The 17,203-nt window shown below is 44.9% G+C and overlaps 2 pseudogenes; both read left to right on the forward strand.

Moving 5' to 3' along the window:
- Nucleotides 1-2,288: 2,288 nt before the first annotated feature.
- On the forward strand, nt 2,289-8,233 carry LOC134479155 (ornithine decarboxylase-like; annotated as a pseudogene).
- Nucleotides 8,234-15,684: 7,451 nt separating this feature from the next.
- On the forward strand, nt 15,685-16,731 carry LOC134479445 (ornithine decarboxylase-like; annotated as a pseudogene).
- Nucleotides 16,732-17,203: the final 472 nt, after the last annotated feature.

Raw genomic sequence — 17,203 nt, forward strand, 5'->3', positions numbered from 1 at the left:
TCCTTTTCCCTATCATGAGCAATCTACACACAATGGGAACTATTGTAAAAACCATCACATTTTCAATAAATGCCACATGCATAGTATACTCAAGTACTTAACAAAACCTTACCTTTCTATCAATATACAATACTTAAAAAAAAAAAACACCTCAGGTTTCTATCAATATACAATACTTCAGAACAATTTAAATTTCCACAAAATACAATGCAAACAAAAACTTCAATTGCTTTCCAAATGTAATGGTAAAACAAAAACTTGAAAATTCTAAAAACGTAATGAAAAAAACCTTCAAATTCTAATGTAACGTAATTCCAACAAAATGACTTTAAATGTCTATCAATATCTGATCATAACTCATAATAACCTTTCGTCCTAGATAACAATTCTATCACATCAAATGACCAAACCTATCCACCCGACCTTAAGGGACTAGGGCGACGATCTTCAGAAAACTGCTTCCTGCTGAATTGGGGTGAAGAATTCCTATATGGGCCCCAAAGAGAAAAAGATGGTTAGTTTGAGAAAAGGCAGCTGAAGCATTTGTTGCCCAATCTGTCTTTCTAGTTTCTGTGCTAGCCCTTTTGAAGGTGATTTGCATGCACAGTTAGGAGAATCAGTAACTGAGACAGTCTGTGAGTCACCTGGGATGTTTGCTGGGTGAAGACACTGTCTCAGCTCACAAGACGATTTGCCTAGTCAGATATAAAATTTATAAGGTTCTATTGGTCGCCATATTTTTCAATCCCTGTAGAAACATAAGCATAACCACATCCCCTTAATACTATTACCAAGTTCACTTCTCCTGTCAACACACCCTTACATTGGTTGGTCTAGTTCCTTGTACTCTGTCACCTGTATCAATATCTTCCCAAGGAGCAACTACCATATCATTTTCTCATTTGTTGTCCTGGAATTGAGGCAATATCAATTTGAGTACCCCATTTTTGTAAAAGATGCCTTCCCCATAAATTTATGGGTATGTCAGCCACATAATTTCTCAATTTCTCTGTTTTCCCTTCTGGGTCCACATAGGCACCATCTTATTCATGGTAATTAAGCAATTTCTATAAATTGTATCTAAAGTGGCCAATCTGGATCCCAAGACTTTTGGGAAAGTAAACTAACATCAGCTCCTGTATCTTCCTGCATTTGGACAACCTGGGTCTCTGATCATAGACCTGTATGCCAGAGCACATGTTTCCCAGTGCTTCCAAAAGCCCCTGTTCATGCCACAGGAGCAGCCTTGCTCCTGATGTAGGGAAATAACTCAGCAATTCTATCCCCTTCCTCCCCTTTAGCAGGTTTTATTTCTTCCTTGGGATCCCCATCTACTACACCTGGATAGACCATGAGTGCTTGAGCAGTGAATCCACTTCTTCCCAAGATTACTCCCACTGTCCCTGAGGGGAAGGAACCGCACCCACCAGTCCTTAACTTAACAACATTCCTCTTTGGGGATAATGAAAGAGGGATCTGTGCCCAGATCCTAAGCTACACTTTCTTTTGCAGACACGTCTAAGATCAGAAACACATAATGCTTCATTCGTCCAGACTGACCAGAAGGAAAAGGTTAATTGTTTGCTCTGGGGACTCAGGCTGACAGGCCCCTTGATGTTGCCTGTAGTTTTACAATCATTACCTCCTAAGCCCAGGCCTAAGGCCAATGCTACCAGCCCCTCCTGCCTTTCCTCTTCATCCACCATTCTTAGTTATGGGATTGTCCTCTGCCAACCCTAACCTGGCCTCTTTCTCTACACATCACTGCTCTGGGGTTCCTGCCACCAGCTTGCCTCTGAGCCCTTTGAATCTGGGGACAAAAAACACAGGGCTGGAGGTATTGCACAGAGGTTAAGAGCACTGACTGCTCTCCCAGAGTTTGACTTTAAATCCCAGAAAACACATGGTGGCTCACAACCAGTTGTAATGGGATCTGAGGCCCTCTTCTGGTGTTGTCTGAAGACAGGGACAGTATACTCACATGAAAAAAATCTCAAAAAAAAAAAAAAAAGACTTCATAATTTGCCTACTAAGCACAGTTGCTATGCAAAGATAAGGCAGGCCTTCCCAGTGGGAGTTACCAGTACATTAACATTGGTGCTGTTCACTCGGATGTCCTGCATGAGGATTTTGATTTTCCCTTGCTCAGATGTCCTGATGCTCCCACCACCCTGCCACCAACTCAGGGGTAGAGGACAGGCCTTTCCCACTCCATGCCTCTGCTCCCCAAGGCAGTCCACAGCCTGCCCTGGGATGCCTAAGGCCAGGAACTCGGAGCATCAGTCGAGATGGATGGGACCATGCACTCCTGCCACATCGCCCCACTGCCCGAAGTCCACTCTGGGCCCAGGGCCCAGTCACACTTGCTTGCCATGGACTACTCACTCACACTGGCTGTGGCAAGGAAAAATGGAGGTGTATGCTATTTCTGTGCACATAACCGGAGACTTCCAACGAGCATCCTGCGGATGGACACTGTCATTAAAACTTCTGTGGCTTCTGCAAGTATCAGAGGGATTCGATCAGAGCTTCTGCCTCACCATCTACATCAGACCACCTCCTGCTGGCTGCTGGGGGCCTTCAGGACTTACACCACTCCTCAGGCTTCCCCATCGCCATGATGCCCTGTTCTTAGCTGTCCACCCACGAGAGTGCCCTCTTCAAGCATGTGCTGGTGAGCGATACTTACTCAACCTCTGTGCACTTTCTTTACCTCAGGGCTTGACTTTCCGTGGTGAACACATGGTTTCAGGAGAGAGTGCTTGAGCTTGGAGAGGTACGCGTGCTGCTTCTGGAGATAGATCCTTTCATGGAGCCTTCCCTTCTAGGACCTTTTCCCTTGGGTGAGACCTTCTTTCTCCTTTTGAGACAGTTTAATGCCAGGCTGGGCCTGAATAGACTGTTCTCTGGCTTAGGAGCACTGGCTCTAAATTTAGACCCGGCACAAGTCAGGGAAATTAATCCCTATTCTCACCCATGAGTCTCTAGTTCGTCACTGCCTGTCCCCATGTCCTGGGATGTAATTTACACTAAACAGAAAACAGTATCTCTGTCTGTCCCATGCCCAGGCCTCCCTCTTCTCCCTTCTTTGTTGTAGATCCTGGTTTGTGCCTGTGAAAATCTGGTCTGACCCCTTTCTGCAGGAACCCTGTGTGAGCCCTGTGTTCCCATAGGTGTCTGACCACGAAGACCCTTGTACAAGTAAGCTCTCTCTTTTGTCCGGGACTTTGCTACTTCGTGCTCACTCTGCCACCCAAGCACAGTGCCTCATCTGTGCACATCAGTGTCCCAGTTGTGTGTGCATGCACACTCTTGCTTCTCCTTTGCTCTGCAGATCTCAAAGAAGGTAAACTTATAAGCTACAGGAAACACTCAGACCTACGCCTTATGGACCAAATAGACTGCACTCAGATAAGTGCATCTGCCTGAAGATCCCACTTACTGCCTATTCGAAAGCTGGGAGTCCTCTGGGTTTCAAATATACATCTAAGAAAAAGTTTTCTCCCAAACGTGCTTAATCTTATTCTCTGCCTATAATATATGTGTTTTAGAATCTTGCCAAGTCCAGGCGATTACTACACCCAGGACAGTTCCATAGAAGAGACCCCCATATGTTCTAATCTCCTCTCACAGACACAGATGCTTCTTGGACCTATTCCTTCTGACCTATACTTGGTTCCACAGACCATGGACAATATGGAGACAGAAAACTGAACAAATAACCCCACACCCATCTTTTTAGGTTCTAGAGACACATCGCCGCAAAGCAAGCAAAAGTAGTCAGACATTACAACCCAATTCCTGCTTCACCATCGAGTCTACTCTTTTTTAATTAAACCTAAATGGGAGAATGTTGGTATTCTGTCTAAGCTCAAGAGCACAGCTGCATGGGAACAGCCAGGTATGCACTACCCACAGTTGCCTGGCAATAGCCAGCTGTGCCTGACACTAGAAAAGGGGCTGCTTGCCCTGTCTTACCCTCTCTTACTTCTCTTCCTCTTTCTTTGCTGCTCATGCCCCCTTCCCCATCCCTCCCCCCATATGTCCATGGCCAGCCGCCTTTCTGATCTTCTACTCTTCTCTCATTTAACCTCTTCACATGGAACCATGGTGGCTTGGCGTGTTCTGTCAGGGCACAGGCCAAAATTCGAAACCCTAACAATTATGTCCTCCTTTATCCGAAGAGACAGACAGAAAGAAGACACAGAGAAGATGAAGATGACTCAGATCCATGTGCATCAGGTTCACCTTCCTCCATCTCCTGTCTCTTCCTGGTCACCTCTCTGTCCCCTCTCTCTAAACTTTCACCCTGCCTTCTTTTCCCACTGCCCAATCACAGGCTCATGTAACTAATTAAGATTTGTACCTGGCCTCACCTGCATACAGACAGCAATCCACAGGTCAGTTTGGTTCCCTATGGCAAGAGGTTTCCTTGTTCAGACTCAGACTGGCAAATCCTTTGACCAATGTCAAAGGCTGCAGTGGCCTAGAAGCCTCTGTAGATCATAGTAACCAGAACCTGCAAGGTCTTAGGTACGGTTACCGTATTCTCTAGAATCAATGCACCTGTCATTTTGAACTATGGAACCTATGGCCTTACAATTTCTTGGGAAATGACCAAGTTGTGTACAGTTAAAACATCAAGCATTCTGATTGCTGATATCTCTAGCCACCATTTGCCCTATGATATTTGCATTATACTCCTGAGAAACTATACCAGTGGTCTCCCTTATGCATTCATCTATAGGGCTCTACATGCTCTCAATGGTCTAATTGCTCTCTTACATTCTGTGTTTGCATCCCCAAAAGCCAACATTTCTATCCATGACTGTCTAGTTTCTAAGTCTGACAGGGTTCTATAAACACCTGAACTTAACCTCTGTAAGAATTCTCTAAAGGAATTCTCCAGAATCCTATTTTAGTAAAGAGGTAGATTTTTTTTCCCTCCGGTTTTGCAACCAGACCCCAAGCTCTTAAAGTGGCAACACAACATTGTTCATTCACACCTTCAGATCTGATTTGTTCCTGTAAGTCAGCATAAGGCCCATCACCAGGTAGTTGTTCTTTAGCAACAGTTATTCCACTTGTTAATTACAAGGGCTGGTGCTGTAGCTTCATGCCTCTACCTCAACAACCAAGGTAATTGTTGACCACCTGACACCAACCCCTTCCCATCTTCTGGGATCACCTCATGCTGTGGCCTAGTTATTTAGCCTTTCATTAACATGAGAAAAGTGTAAATGATACAAAACAACAGATTCTTCAAAATGCTTTAAATCTAGCATTTCTATTAGTCACCAGGTCAGCTCAGTGGCAGGAATAGCATCAGTAGCAGGCACATGCTGCAGAGACACTGGGAAGGATGAAGGTCTCTCTGGAGGCCCAAGCAAAACCTGTGGTAATGCACTCACTCACACACTAACCCTTTGTGCCTGTGCTGTCTCCTGCTCTTCCCAGCCCCTTGTCTCCCTGAGGCACTTTGGGTACCTGGTAGTGAAAGCATGGGGAGGAGGGCAGGGCGGCTCCTTCCCTTCCAGTCTATTTCTTTCCCCTTTTCATCCTACCTCTCCTGGACCAAACAGACTTCACTCAGACAAGTACACCTGCCTTAAGATGCGACTGATTACCTGTACCGAAGGGAGGGAGTCTTCTGGGTCCAAATGTACATCTAAGGAAAAGGTCTTTCCTTCTTAGACATGCGTTGTTTATTTCTCTGCCCATAATAAATATGTATGTGAGAGCATCTTTCAGAAAACAGACACCAGGCAGCTGTACTTCAATCCCGAAGAAACCACCAGGCTGGCCACCGACCTGAGGTCAGGGCACAGAGGTGACAAGCTGCTGCAGGAACCTCATGAGCAGTTCTGGGGCGAGCTTCTCTCCATGGCAGCTTTATCACAGGTTGAGCTCAACCACGCTATGTAAGGCGAACCAATACATGCAGTGTCCTTACTGAAGAATGGCCAGGTGGAGCAAACCAAAGCTCAGGGCTCATCTCCCACAGTCTGTGGGGTCAGATTTATACTCCTTCATCAGGAGCCCTTTCACTGTCTGCTATATCCAAACATCCTTTCACCTGTGTCTGCTTCAGGAAAAGTCTATGACGTGTTTGCTTTACTAAGACATCCTTTCACCTGTGTGCCTCAAATCATTTGGCAAAATTAACTTTCCAAATACCTAGAAGTGTCCACTTCATATACCCGTTTTTCTCTAAGAACTGTCCTTTTCCCTATCATGAGCAATCTACATGCAATGGAAATTTTGTAAGAACCATCACATTTTCAATAAATGCCACATGCATAGTAAAGTAAAATCATTAACAAAAACTTACCTTACTATCAATATAGAACACTTCAAAACAATTTAACATTTCTATCAAAATACAATTAAAAAAAACTTAAATGGCTATCAATATGTAATGATAAACCAAAAATCTTAAAGTTCTATAAACATAATGAAACAAAAATACCTTAAATTTCTAATATACAATAACTCCACATAATGACTTTAAGTATTTATCAATCTCTGATAATAACCAATAATAACCTTCCATCCTAGATAACAATTAGAACACATCAAATGACCAAACCAATCCACACAACGTTAAGGGACTAGGGCGACGATCTTCAGAAAACTGCTTCCTGCTGAATTGGGGTGAGGAATTCCTGTATGGGCCCCAAAGAGAAAAAAATGGTTAGTTTGAGAAAAGGTAGCTGTAGCATTGGTTGCCCAATCTGTCTTTCTAGTTTCTGTGCTAGCCCTTTTGAAGTTGATTTGCATGCACAGTTAGGAGAATCAGTAACTGACACAGTCTGTGAGTCACCTGGGCTTGGTGAAGACACTGTCTCAGCTCACAAGAGGTTTCTCTTAGTCAGATCTAAACTGTAAAAGGTTCTGTTCGTACCCATAGTTTTCAATTCTGTATATACAGAAGCATAAACACATCCCCTGGATACTATTACTGGGTTCCCTTCCCATGTCAACACATCCTTGCATTGCTTGGCCTAGTTACTCAGGTTTCTCAATAACCTCTTCGAGATGTTATTCCATTTTCACCAACATTAAGAATATTGAGGGACAGACCCTGCAGACATCACCAACAGCCACCCTAGCCAGAGGAATGGCGCCACCTAGGATCAGCATCAGCAAATGGCTGGATGATCCTCAGGGTCTGGTGCAGTCCTCACCTTGGGTCTGTCCAACAGTGACCCAGTGCTGTTTTCCGCAGGCATATCAAGAACCATGAGCAGCTTTACGAAGGAAAACTTTGGTTGCCATATTCTTGAGGAAGGCTTTACTGCCAAGGACATTCTACAGCAAAAGAAAAAAAGAAAAAAAAGAAAAAGAACTCTTCCCTGACAATAAGGAAGCTTTCTATATATCAGACCTCGAAGAGATTCTAAAGCAGCATCTGAGGTGGCTAAAAGCTCTTGCCTTGTGACTCCCTTCCACAGACAAGTGGAACGACAGCAGAGCTCTAGCTGCAAGTGGGAGAGGATTTGACTGTGCAAGCAAGAGTGGCATTCAGTTGGTGTAGAGGCTTGGGTGCCTCCAGAGAGCTTTACCTATGCAAATCCGTGTAAACAAGTGTCTCAAGTCAAGTATGCCGCCACTAATGGAGTCCACATTAGGACCTTGTCAGTGAAATTGAATTAATCAAAGTCACCAGAGCACATCCAAAGGCAAAGTTGGTTTTACATATGGACCTTGACACTTCCAGAGCCTTTTGTCGCCTCAATGTCAAGTTTGTTGCCACACTTAAAACCAGCAGGCTTCTCATGGAACAGGCAAAAGACCATCAGCTTCCATGAGGGCAGTAGATGTACTGACATTGAGACCTTCATGCAGGCAGCATCACACACCCGCTGTGTCTTTGACATGGAAACTGAAGATGGTTTCAGCATGGATCTGCTTGAAATTGGTGGTGGCTCTCCTGGATCTGAAGATACAAAGCTTAAATTTGAAGGGAACACAGTGTAATCCACCCAGCTGTGGACGAGCACTTGCCATCCGACTCTGGAGTGAGAACCATAGCTGAGCCAGGCAGATACTGTGTCTCCTCTGCTTTCACAGTTGCAGTCGACATCATTGCCCAGTGAAAGTGTGGAAGGAGCAGCCTGTTCTGATGATGAAGAGGAGTCAATGACCAAGGCTTCATGTATTCTGTGAATGGTGGAGAGTGTATGGGTCATTTACCTGCATTCCTTATGATCATGCACATAGGAAGGCCTAGGGCAGAAGATTTACTCATCCAGCATCTGGGGAAAATCATGAAGGGTACCCAACTGGTCCCTACAGATCTGTATCTTTGGTGGTTGAATTGTTTGTTAGACTTTATAACCCAGATAACTAGTGGGTCTCCCCTTTATTTTTTCTGGAGCAAGCTGTAATCCCAAGTATAGTAGAATCTTTTGTTTTACCATGTTCCCTAACCCATCTTTATCAGAATCAGCCAACAGAATGTCTTCCGTAAAATGGTAAATGAGAGATGGAGGGAATTGCTTACAAATAATTGTGAATGGTTGTTACACAAAAATATGACAAAGTTGGACTATTTAACATTCCCTTTGGACAAACTTTGCAGTTTTCTCTTTAGGGGATGACTATTATTCGAACTAGGTAAGGAGAATGCAAACCTTCCCCTGTCTTTCTCATGCAAGGGTATTTTGAAGAACAATCTTTCAAGCCAATTGTTACCATAAGCTATGACGTGGTAACAAAGATGTAAAGAAGTCCAGGCTATAAAGAACCTGTGCTCTGTTACCTGTATTAATCCTTCCCCAGGAGTAACTACCATGTCACCCTAATTCCCTCATTTGCTGTCCCTGGAACTGCAGGGCTACTATTTTGAGAACTCAATTGTTGTAAAACGACCCTTCCCGATATAAGCTTAAGTGTATGTCAGCCACATAATGTCTCAATTTCTCTTTTTGCCCTTCTGGTCCTACACAGGCAATCAATTGGACACAATGCTATTTGAAAGAACAAACTCCCATAAATTGCATCAAAACCTGAGGTAGCCAATGTGGATTCCAAGACTTTTGGGAAAGTAACATCAGCTCCTGTATGTACCAACCCTTCTATGCACACACCCATATTTGGACAATCTATATCTATAATCATAGACCTGTGTGCCAGAGCACATGTTTCCCAGTGCTCCCAAACGCCCCTGTTCATGCCACAGGAACAGCCTTCCCCCTGTTGTAGGGAAACAGCTGAGCAGTTCTATCTCCTTCCTCCCCTTTAGCTGGTTTTATTTCTTCCTTGGGATCCCCATCTACTACCCCTGGATACACCATGAGTCCATGAGAAGTGAATCCACTTCTTCCCAAGATTATTCCCACTGTCCCTGAAGGTAAGGGACCATGGACACCAGTGGTCCACTTATATCATGTGACTTTTGGGGATAATGTAAGAGGGATCAATGGCCAGATCAAAGCTACACTTTCTCTGCAGCCATGGATAAGATCAGAAACACCTACTTTTCTTGCCTGCTTGGTACCTCCTGACTGACAAAAAGGAAAATTACTCCATTGTTTGCTGAGGGGCCTCTAGCTTACAGGGCTGCCTGTAGTTTTACAATCACCACCACCTCAGCCCAGGACTGCATCAATGCTACCAGCCCCTCCTGCCTTTCTTCTTCTTCCACGATGCTGAGTTCTGGGATTGGCCACTGCCAACCCTAACCTGGCCTCTTTCTCTCTCCACCACTGCTTTGTGGGTTCTTGCCACCAGCTTGCCCCTGAGACCTTTGATACTGTGGAGAAGAGATACAGGGCTGGAGAGATGGCTCAGGGGTTAAGAGCACTGACTGCTCTTCCAGGGGTCTGACTTCAATTGCCAGCAAGAAAAAGGTGACTCACAACCACCTGTAATGGATGTGATGCCCTCTTATCACCTCTTATCCCTGACAGCGTACTCACAGGCAGTAATCTTTAAAAAAAATATTTTATAACTTGCCTACCAGGCACAATTTCTAGACAAAGATAATGCAGGCCTTCCAGGAGGGAGTTACCAGTTCATTATCTCGGTCTCCTCCTGCTCTAAACTTGAGGCTTGTTCTACCATCTCCTGCCAGGTATCTCTGACCACCCTCCCAAGGCTGCAGAGCCTGCTTTTCCCGAGCCCTTACATGATTACTGTTGGTATTCTCCCCATGCTTATAAACATAGGTACCTCAGGACAGCCAGATATTCTCTAACCCACAGTTGCCTGACAACAGACAGATGTGCCTGACAGTGGCCTATGCACTCTGCTACTCTCTCATTAAGGTTCTCCATGTGGAACCATGGTGGCTGGGTGTGTTCTGTCCAGGCATGGGGCAAGATTCAAAATCCAAACACTGGTTCCGAAATCCTGGGTCAAACCAGGAACCTTAACATTGGTGCCTTGACTCGGATGCCCCCAGGTGAGCATTTTGATTTCCCCCTGCCCACATGGCCTGGTTCTTCCACCATCCCTCTACTGACCCTGAGGCACAGGATAGGCCTTTCCCAACACATGCCTCTGCTGCCCGCTGCAACTGCCAGCTTATTCTGCAGAACCTTGGTGGAGGTGGAGGGAACCTGTGCACTAACACCTCGTTGCTGCATTGCCCACAGTTCACACTGGTCTGTGGGCACAGCTGCAGTTGCTCACCATTGGCTCTGTGCTCTCCCTGGCTTGGCAAGGAAGAATGGAGATGCATGCCACTTCTGTGCACATGGCTGGAGATTGCCTCCAAGCGTCCTGCTGTTGGGCCCTGCCATTACATCTGCTGCCACTTCTGTGAACATCACAGTGATTTGATCGCAGCTGCTGCCACAACATCGACCCAATCAAACCACCAATGCTTGCTGGCTGCCTGGGATCTCAGGACTTACACCACTCCAGCAGGTCTCCCCTTGGCCAGGATGCCCTGCTTTTAGCTGCCCACCAAGCAGAGCGCCCTCTTCAAGCACATGTAGGTGAGCAGTACTTACTCCACCTCTGTGTGCTTTTTTTTTACCTCAGAGCTTGACTTTCCACGGGGTATACACACAGGGTTTCAGGAGAGCGTTCTTGAGCTTGGAGCTACCTGTGCTACCTCTGGGGATAGATCCTTTCATGGAGCCTCCTTCTAGGATCTTTTCCTTGAGTGAGACTTTCTCTCTTTGAGATGGATTAATGTCAGCCTAGGCCTGGATAGACTGCTCTCTGGCCCAAGAGCACCAGCTCTAAATCTAGCCCGAGCACAAGTTGGGGCAATTAATCCCTATTCTCACCCATGGGTCTATAGGTCTTCAATGCCTGTCCCCATTTCCTGGGATGTTTTGGTCTAATTTACACTAACCAGAAACCATTCTCTGTCTGGCCCCATTCCCAGGCCTCCCTCTTCTCCCATGCTTGTTGCTGTAGCTCCTGGTTCCTGCCCTGTGAAAAGCAGGTCTGACCCCGTTTAGGAGGAACCCTGTCTATCAGGCCTATTTTCCGCGTCTCTGGGACCCGAAGACCCTTGTATAAGCCAGCTCTCTTTCTGTCCAGGACTTTGCTCCAGCGTGCTAACAATACCAACTGCACACATTGCCCCAGCTGTCCACACCACTGACCCAACTGCGAGTACTTGAGCACTCCCGCTTATACCTTGCTCTGCCGATCTTGAAGAATGGAAACCTATGAGCTACAGGAATCCCACTCAGACCTATTCTTATGGACCAAATAGATTCCACTCAGATAAGTGCATCTGCCTAAATCTCCACTTACTACCTATTCCAAAGGGTGGGAATCCTCTGGTTTTCAAATTTACATTTAAGAAAAAGTTTACTTATCTCCTGCAACATGCTTAATTTTATTCTCTGCCTATAATAAGTATGTATGTTCCAGCACCTCATCAAGTCCAGGTGCTTACTACACCCAGGACAGCCCCAGAGAAGAGACCTCCAGATGTTCCAATCTCCTCTCAGACACATTGCTACTATTGGACCTGTTCCTTCTGACCTATACTCGGATAGTTCCATAGACCCTGGACAACAGGGAGACAGCCAACTCTAGGACTGTACAAACTACCCCATAGTATTTTTTCTAGGTTCCCTAGAGACAAGTCACCACAGAGCAAGCAAGAAGTAGTAGTCAGATCACCTCAACCCAATTCTTGCTTCACTCTTGCTGCTGATTTTTTTTAATTAAAGTAAAACAGGGGAATGTTGGTGTTCTGTCTAAGCTCCAAGAGCACAGCTACATGGGAACAGCCAGGTACGCTCCACCCAAACATTTTGGCTCTACTACTCTAAACATTAAAGTTCTCCACGTGGAAACATGGTGGCTTGGCATGTTCTGTCCAGGCACAGGCCAAGATTCAAATCCCTAACAATTATTATGTCCATCTTCCTCCAAAGAGAGAAGGACAGAGAAGAGAGGGGCAGAGAAGATGGAGATGAAGCAGATCCATGTGGCTCTTAGACTGCCAATCCTTTGACCAATGTCTGCCTTTTGCACAGAGGCTGCAGTAGCCTGGAATCCTCTGTAGCTCACAATAACCAGAACCTGCCTGTTCTTAGCTAGGATTACCATATTCGCTACAATCATTGCACTTGTTATTTTGAAATCTGGATACTTTGGCCTTACAATGTCTTTGTAAATGACCCAATGGACCTCAATTAAAACATCAAGCATTTTGATTGCTGATAAATCTAGCCACCATTTGCTGTATGATGTTGGCATTATACTCATGACAAGCAATACCAGTGGTTTCCCTTATCCATTCATCTATAGGGGCTCTACATGGCTTTCAATGGTCTAACTGCTCTCTCACATTTGGTGTTTGCATTCTCAAAGACATATTTCTATCAATGAATTTCTGTTTTTAAAGTCTGATATGGTTATATTCACAGTTGAACTCAACCTCTGTAAGAATTCTCTAAAGGATTCTTCAGAATCCTATTTTAGTAAAAGAAAATTTCCTCCAGATCCTGCAACCAAATCCCAAGCTCCTAACGTTGCAATGCACCATTGTTCAATTTCACCGTCAGATCTGATTTATTCCCCTAAGACAGCATGATGCCCATCACCAAGCAGCTCGTCTTCAGTAACAGTTATTCCACTTGTTAATTACAGGGCTGGTTCTGTATCTTCATGCCTCCACCATGAAAACCATTGTCATTGTTGACCAGCTGACATCAACCCGTTCCATCTAATCTTGTGGGATCACCTCATTCTGTGGCCTAGTTATTTAGTGTTTCATTAACATAGGAAGAGTGTAAATGATACAAAGCAACAGATTCTTCAAAATGCTTTAAATCTAGCATTTCTATCAGTCACCAGGTCAGCTCAGTGGCAGGAATAGCATCAGTAGCAGGCACATGCTGCAGAGACACTGGGACGGATGCAGGTGCCTCTGGAGGCCCAAGCAAAAGTTGTGGTAATGCACTCACTTATACATTACCAGTTTGTGCCTGTGCTGCCTCCTGGTCTTCCCAGCCCCTTGTCTCCCTGAGGCATTTGGGCACCTGGTGTGAAAGCTCCAGGAGCAGGGCAGGGCGGCACTTTCCCTTCCACTCTATTTCTTTCCCTCTCCTTCATGGGGTACATTCCCAGTCTCATTCACCAAGCCTTGTTCTCCCCCTGGCTCTTTTTCCTTTCCAAGCATTTCCACTTCTAGTCACACACTCTATGTGCATAGCCAATCTGCAATCTTTTCTAGCAGAAGAGAATCGCGTGAATTTTTAAGTTTTTGGGTTTTATTACAAATTTTCAAAATAGTGGGTGAAGACTATATGCGAATCCAAAACACCCCCTCCAGGACACTATCAGAGGACACCCAGCCAATGTAGCTGCCATTTTACCAATTTCCTTCAGGAACATAGCTCACCCCTCATCATCTACAGTTCCCTCTACCACATTAGAAGCAGAGTTACCTGTTATGCCTAAGGCACTTTGGGTGCCACCTGTAGGCATAAATGCTTTGAAACCTCTAATGCTCTCCTCTAGCCCACAGTAGAGCAGAGGTAGTGGAAGGGAAAAGTTATTAGGATATGGGGAAGTGGACCTGCTCAGCAGTAGTTTTCTAGGATTGAGCTCCATCTCCTTGGGCAGCTGTTCTCTTCCAGAGCAAACACCAAACAGGACTCAGCAGCTGCAGGCCAGTCCTCTAGGCAGGCAGAAAACAGGCACGAACGAGCAGCCACAGTCCAGTCCATTCAGGAAGCAGACACCAGGCAGATATACTTCAATCATGAAGAAACCACCAGGCTGGCCACTGACCTAAGGTCAGGCCACAGAAGTGACAAGCTGCTGCAGGAAACTCATAAGCAGTTCTGGGGCGAGCTTCTCTCCATGGCAGCTTTATCACGAGTTGAGCTCACCAACGCTATGTAAGGGGAACAATTGCATGGAGTGTCTTTACTGAAGAATGGCGAGGTGGAGCAAACCAAAGCTCAGTGCTCATCTCCCACAGTCTGTGGGGTCAGATTTATGCTCCTTCATCAGGAGCCCTTTCATGTGTCTGCTATATCCAAACATCCTTTCACCTGTGTCTGCTTCAGGAAAAGTCTATGACATGCGTTTGCTATAGCAAGACATCCTTTCACCTGTGTGCCCCAGCAAAACATCCTTTGGCAAAATTACCTTTTTAAAGACCTAGAAGTCTCCTCTTCATATACCCCTTTTTCTTTAAGAATTGTCCTATTCACTATCATTAGCAATCTATACACATTGGAAATTATTTTAAGAACCATCACACTTTCTATTAATGCCACTTGTATAGTAAAGTCAAATGATTAACAAAACCTTACCTTTCTATCAATATACAATACTTAAAAAAAACACCTCAGGTTTCTATCAATATACAATACTTCAAAACAATTGAAAATTTCCATCAAAATACAATGCAAACAAAAACTTCAATTGCTTTCCAGAAGTAATGGTAAAAACAGAAATCTGAAATTTCTAAGAACATAATCAAACAAAAATACCTTAAATTTCTATTATACAGTAATTCCAATAAAATGACTTTAAATGTTTATCAATCTCTGGTCATAACCAATAATAACCTTTCGTCCTAGATAACAATTGTATCACATCAAATGACCAAACCTATCCACCCCCACCTTAAGGGACTAGGGCGACGATCTTCAGAAAACTGCTTCCTGCTGAATTGGGGTGAAGAATTCCTGAATGGGCCCCAAGGAGAAATAAATGGTTAGTTTGAGAAAAGGTAGCTGTAGCATTTGTTGCCCAATCTGTCTCTCTAGTTTCTGTGCTAGCCCTTTTGAAGTTGATCTGCATGCACAGTTAGGAGAAACCAGTAACTGACACAGTCTGTGAGTCACCTGGGATGTTTGCTTTGGAAAGACACTGTCTCAGCTCACAAGAGGTTTCTCCTAATCAGATCTATCTTTATAGGCTTCTATTCATAGCCATTTTTCCCTCTCTGTAGATGCATAAGCATAACCACATCCCCTTCATACTGTTACAGGCTCCCTTCCCCTGTCAACACCTCCTTACATTGGTTGACCAAGTTCCTCAGTATTTTCAATAACCTCTCTTGGGTGGTGTTGTTCCATTTTCACCAATAGCAAGAACACTGAGGGTCAGTCCCTGCAGACATCACCAACAGCCACCCTAGGCAGAAGCTTGGTGCCCCTGGGATCAGCTTCTACAAATGGCCAGATGATCCTCAGGGTTTGGATGGTGTCCTCACCATCGGTCTGACCAGCTGTGACCCAGGGCTATTTTCTGTAGGCATATCGAGAACCATGAGCAGCTTTACTAAGGAGAAGATTGATTGCCATATCCTCAATGAAGGCTTTACTGCCAAGGACATTCTACACCAAAAAAAAAAAAAAAAAAAAAAAGAGGAACAGTCTTCCCCTGATAAGGATGCTTTCTATGTTGCAGACCTGGAAGACATTCAAAAGCAGCTTGTGAGGTGGCTAAAATCTCTTGCCCACTAACTCCCTTCCACAGACAAGTGGAATGACAGCAGAGCTCTAGCTGCAACTGGGAGAGTACTTGACTGTGCAAGCAAGAGTGACATTCTGTTGCTGGAGAGGCTTGGGTGCCTCCAGAGAGCATTACTTATGCAAATCCCTGTAAACCAGTGTCTCAAATCAACTATACCCCCACTAATGGAGTCCACATTAGATTTTTAACAATGAAATCGAAGAAAGTCACCAGAGCACATCCAAAGGAAAATTTGGTTTTGCAGTTAGATGTTGACACTTCCAAAGCATTTTGTCACCTAAATGTTAAGTTTGGTGCCACACTCAAACCCTGCCAGCTTCTCATGGAACAAGCGAAAGCTCCAAAGATTGACATCATTGACTTCAGCTTCCATATTTTACCAATAATTTGTCAATTCCTATAAATTGCATCAAAACCTGAAGTGGCCAATCTGGATTCCAAGAATGTTGGGAAAGTATACTAGCATCAGCTCCTACGATCAACCAGCCTTTCTATGTCAACACACATATTTGGACAATCTGGTGTCTCTGATCAGAGACCTTTGTTTGCCAGAGCACACGTTTCCTAGTGCTCCCAAAAGCCCCTTTTCATTCCACAGGAGCACCCTTGCTCCTGATGTAGGGAAATAACTCAGCCATTCGATCTCCTTTCTCACCTTTAGCAGGTTTTATTTATTTCTTGCCATCCCCATCTACTAAACCGGGATAGACCATAAGTCATTGAGGAGTGAATCCACTTCTTCCCAAGATTATTCCCACTGTCCCTGAAGGTAAGGGACCATACATACCAGTGGTTAACTTACAATCTTCCTCTTTGGGGATAATGAAAGAGGGATCTGTGCCCAGATCCAAAGCTACACTTTCTTTTGCAGACACGTCTAAGATCAGAAACACATAATGCTTCATTCGTCCAGACTGACCAGAAGGAAAAGGTTAATTGTTTGCTCTGGGGACTCAGGCTGACAGGCCCCTTGATGTTGCCTGTAGTTTTACAATCATTACCTCCTAAGCCCAGGCCTAAGGCCAATGCTACCAGCCCCTCCTGCCTTTCCTCTTCATCCACCATTCTTAGTTATGGGATTGTCCTCTGCCAACCCTAACCTGGCCTCTTTCTCTACACATCACTGCTCTGGGGTTCCTGCCACCAGCTTGCCTCTGAGCCCTTTGAATCTGGGGACAAAAAACACAGGGCTGGAGGTATTGCACAGAGGTTAAGAGCACTGACTGCTCTCCCAGAGTTTGACTTTAAATCCCAGAAAACACATGGTGGCTCACAACCAGTTGTA

Source organism: Rattus norvegicus, chromosome 6 (assembly GCF_036323735.1).
Source record: "Rattus norvegicus strain BN/NHsdMcwi chromosome 6, GRCr8, whole genome shotgun sequence".
Taxonomy (NCBI): domain Eukaryota; kingdom Metazoa; phylum Chordata; class Mammalia; order Rodentia; family Muridae; genus Rattus; species Rattus norvegicus.